Genomic DNA, 5,369 nt, shown 5'->3' with positions numbered 1-5,369 from the left:
CCTTGAGCTGCTTCTGGGTCTCCCTCAGCATCCCAACTTCGGCCGCCAATGAGGTAAGCTGCTCCTCCTGCTCCCCCACCACCTCTTCCACCTTCTGGATCGCCTGGCTCTGGGTATCCAGCCTCAGCTCCACACTGCCGATCCCCGCTCTCAGCGGGTCTACCACCTTCGCCAGGTCCTCCTGAGCCTCCCTCCTCTGTTGGTTGAACATTTCATTCAGAAAGTCAACCAACTGCTCCGACGACCTGTTAGGGCCGGCTCTTTACCCTCCGCCATCTTCCCCTGTGTCACCCAGAGTTTCTAGATCCGGCAGCTCCTTCCTTCTAGGCCCACCTCTGGTCCGTGGATCCATCCACCAACCTCACCAGTGGAGTATAGATTTCTTCCACCACCTCTGCAACTTTTTCCTCCCTGGTATTGTTACTGGCCTAGTAATCCAGGGACCCAAGGTAACCTTGGTTCAAATCCCACTTCAGCAATAAAAATCTGGAATTAAAAGTTTGGGGCGGCACGGTGACACAGTGGTTAGCTCTGCTTCCTCACAGCTCTAGGATCCTGCGTTCAATTCCGGCCTCGGGTGGCTGTCTGTGCGGAGTCTGCACTTTCTCCCCGTGTCTGTGTGGATTTCCTCCAGATGCGTCCCACAATCTGAAAATTTGCAGGTTAGTTGGATTGGCCATGATAAATGACCCCTTAGTGTCCAAAGGATTTGGTGGGGTTACTGGGTTACGGGGATAGGATGTAGGCGTGGGCTTAAGTCGGGTGCTCTTTCCAAGGGCCGATGCAGACTCGATGGGCCAAATGGCCTCCTTCTGCATTGTCAATTCTATGAAAATAACCACCCGGCAACCAGGGTAAAGGATTTTTTAAAATTCCTCGAGCGGGAACTGCCAAATGTGCGGCCACACACACCATGGACCCCCCCGTTGATGGATGTCTTGACAATTCTTCTTCTTCTCGTTGGTGCGGTTTCCTTGGTAGGAAATGGTTTAAATCTCTGGTGATGGTGGGTGCCTCTGATTTGGCTGGAAAGGAGTGAGGTCTGTTGTGTTATGAGTTTTGGCAGGGTGTAAGAATCCTTGGCTTACTGACATAGCTTGGCAGTGCGCACTCTCACATTCCCTCCAAAGTTCAGTGTCCTTCCTCTCCTGCCAGTTCATTGTCTCTCACAAACTCCACTGCCTCCTCCGGTGTTCCAAAGTAGTTTTCGCGATGACGGGATCCTGGTGTTCCTCTTTTTCTGGAGTGTCCTTCCATTGCTTGGAGGTCTTGGGATGCCGTGTTAGGTTCCAATTGGTTGTATTTTACTGCATATTGTGTGGCTCTGTTTTTGTTATCCTGTGGGGGAGGATGCACACCATGGTGCCATATGCTCAGGGCTTTATTCTGTTATCCCATTGTTCCGAGATCCCCCCACTCTTTCTGGTACCTTTAATTATCTGTACAAAAGGAGATGCCAACTACAATGACTGATACCTTGAAACATTTGTATGAGCATTTGCTGGTCTTCTCTGTATGAATAGGTGGAATAATGATTACTTTGTACTGTACTATATTTTGGGGGATTTGTTGCATCTTGTGTAAATGTAAAATTGAAAATCTTTTCATAAAAATATTGTTTAAAAAAACATTTTCAAAGCAGAGGAAACAAAACGTACACCCTTTCGCATCACTCTCTCATTATCCCTGGTATGATGGTCAATATGTATCCCTCAATCAACATCACCGAAGAACAGACTATCTGCTCAATAATCTTTGCGGGAGTTAAATTTGCTGTGTGCAAAATTGGCTGCCATGTTTCCAACATCACAACAATGGCTACATTTAAAAAGTACTTCATTGGTTGTAAAGCACTTTGAGGCATTTGGTGCTCATGAAAAGAACTATAAATGCAAGGCTGTCTCTCTCATGAATCATGAATTGCATAATGTGCCACAGAATTAACAATTTGCACCTTCCTGCCTTCTGTGAACATCACTCGATATCCCACTTTCAGCAAATGTATGTAGGCTAAAACTAATGGTTGAATTATTTATAGGTGTTAAGATAATGTCCAGAAGAAGAAAGACACGTCAAAATATTTTAAAGCACAATGCTTAAATTAAGATAGAACCAGTTCACTCTTTTTTGCAACACCTTTCTAAATTAATCCATGACACTAAAAGGCAGTTGGATGAAATAGTTCTCGATTGGATGAAGCAATGTTGTATCTGTCATGGGTCAGGGTTTAGAGAATCCCAAAGTGTATCATGGAGTTCACCTGACCCACAACTTTTAATAGATTGTGGTATGGGGAGCACACGGCTCACTCTACAGGTGTGGAACAGCAGAAAATGGACCAGTGGTTTTTAAAAACAAACAATGTTTATTATGTGAACTCAAGTTAACCTTTTTAAAACAAACAGTGAATATCTTAGCAACCAGTAAATCAAATGCACCCCCCAAAGACTACAACACTAAGTAATCTGTATGCCGTCCTTTTAACATCCAAAAACTTAACAAACCTTCAAACAGGAGCACATTGGATTTATATTCAACACTGGGACCTTTTTACAATTCTGCGTTCACCCAAATGATCCATAGATAGTCTTTTGATGGCAGAGATCAACAGCAGTGCAGCTCACTTTTAACTTCAGATTCAGCTCACTGAAAGAACACAGACACACCCAAGCACTTCCTCAAACTGAAACAACAAAAAAAGCAGAAGTAGAGCTCAGCTCCACCCACACTCTGACATCACTCCAGTAGCACGAGCAGCTCCATTTCTTACAGGTACATTTCTTAAACACCCATTTCTTAAATAGTACTCTTACATGACATATCTGAAAAATGTCATTCACAGTCAATCAAGTGGAATACGGAATCCATTTACAACAAACTAATTCTAAGCAAGAGGAATCTGTGAAATGTCAGTTACACCATTTCATGAGATTCTAGATTTTGTTTTCTTTGGAAGAAATATTGAAAAATCATAATGTTGGACTGCGTCAGTGTCAAATAAAAATTGATATATACCTATATAATATATATACACACATACATATGATTCAGTGTTTTATGAAGTGAAATAGCTATAAATGTAAATGAACTTTGCAGATGATGTGGTAAGAAAGTTTAAATAATAACCTTTATTGTCACAAGTAGGCTTGAGCTAAACAGCTGGCTTATAATGCAGAACAAGGCCAGCCGCGCGGGTTCAGTTCCCGTACCGGCCTCCCCGAACAGGCGCCGGAATGTGGCGACTAGGGGCTTTTCACAGTAACTTCATTGAAGCCTACTTGTGACCATAAGTGATTATTATTATTATTATTACATTAACACTGCAATGAAGTTACTGAGAAAAGCCCCTAGTCGCCACATTCCGGCGCCTGTTCGGGTACACAGAGGGAGAATTCAGAATGTCCAAATTACCTAACAGCGCTTCTTTCATGACTTGTGGGAGGAAACTGGAGCACCTGGAGGAAGCCCACACAGACACAGGGAGACACTGTGCAGACTCCGCACAGACAGTGATCCAAGTGGGAATCTAATCTGGGACCAGGAGCTGTGAAACTACAGTGCTAACCACTGTGCTACCGTGCCACCTCATGTGGTGCACCCACTCTTAGACATTTCTCTGAGCCAAAACCAATGGGAGCAAAACTTTCTTCAAAAGCTTTGGTGTCTGATCTCACATCCACAAAACTTGTGCGTGGAGAAATATTTGCAGGGACAATTTATTTTTCCCATTTTGCAGGTGGAGCAAAATTCAATATGACATTCTAAGGGAACACAAATCCAAATTCAGTCTCTCCCTCTATTCTTTTTAAAAATAAATTTAGAGTACAAAATTCATTTTTTCCAATTAAGGGGCAATTTAGTGTGGCCAATCCACCTACCCTGCACATCTTTGGGTTGTGGGGGCGAAACCCAGGCAGACACGGGGAGAATGTGCTATCTCCACACGGACAGTGACCCAGAGCCGGGATCGAACCTGGGACCTCGGCGCAGTGAGGCAGCAATAGTCTCCCTCTATTCTAATGTAACAGGAGCCAAAGCTTATTGCTAAATGAGCCACTTTTGAATCCTTCCTCTTCCCATCCCAACATCCCCAACATTGAATTGTTTTGTTTTACTGTCTTGTCAACTTTCAATGCCAGTCTTGAGAATCGGGTTAAGTTTGCCCTGACATAATTTCACTTAGGGCTTTCAACAACCATCAGGAACTCCCAGTCCACACCTTCGAAAGGGGCGGGAGGGAGGCTTCTGTGGTGATATGCATCACTGTAAATACACAAGGGGTTAATGTAATTACACTACGACTAAGTAAACACTAGAGGGAGCACCAGAGACATCATGACATGCAGACATACAGCTAATGAACACATGGAATAGGACATGACCAATGGGCAGTCAAGACACCCAGAGGTGTCACTACCACAAGGGGGCATTACACAACCCATATATAAGGACAGGGCACACATGCTCTGTCTCTTTCCACAGGCGACACTTTAGAGAGTAGGACAGGGGCAGATCAGAAGCATCACACCCACCACATGGCTTAGAGCAGACTGGTTAGTTAGACTGAGTTACTATAGCAAGATTAGCAGGAGAGTCGAACTCATAGAGAACTGTGCTAATGGTTCAATAAATCACATTGAACTTACTTCAAAGTCTGGAGTGTCTTTTGGTCAAAGCTGCATCGAGTTGCAGCTTGTGTTATCCCAGAGTACATAACACAACAGCTTCCATTCATATAGCATCCTTTGCCGTGGGACATCCCACGTGCATTACAGCCAATTAAGCCCTTTAGAAGTGTAGTCACTGCTATGTGCATTGTCTTTGAATCAAGCCATTGATGAATAGCTGCAACAATTTTTGTGAATCAACGTCTATAATGCTGGACCATAAACCTGTGCACAGAAAGCTGCCACAAAACAGCAACATGATAATGATCAAATAATTATATTTTCATAGAATCCCTACAGTGCAGAAAGAGGCCATACAGCCCATCAGGTTTGCACTAACCCTCTGAAAGAGCACCCTACCTAGGGCCACTTCCACTCCACCTAACCTGCACATCTTTGGACTGTGGAAGGAAACCGGAGCACCCGGAGGACACCCACGCAGACACGGGGGAAATGTGCAAACTCCACACAGTCACCCGAGGCCGGAATTGAACCCAGGTCCCTGGCACTGTGAGGCAGCAGTGCTAAACACCCTGGTGATCATGGTTGAGTGATAATTATAGGCCAGGGTATTGAGTTGAGTCCCCGTGCTCTTCTTGAAATAATGCCATGGAATTCTTCACATCCATCTGAAAGAGCAGATGGCAGCTCAATTTACTGTCTCATCCGACAATGCAGAACCTCCTCAGTATTGAACCTCCT

The sequence above is a fragment of the Scyliorhinus torazame genome, chromosome 2, assembly GCF_047496885.1.
Source record: "Scyliorhinus torazame isolate Kashiwa2021f chromosome 2, sScyTor2.1, whole genome shotgun sequence".
Lineage (NCBI taxonomy): Eukaryota > Metazoa > Chordata > Chondrichthyes > Carcharhiniformes > Scyliorhinidae > Scyliorhinus > Scyliorhinus torazame.
This window is presented reverse-complemented; position numbering follows the sequence as displayed.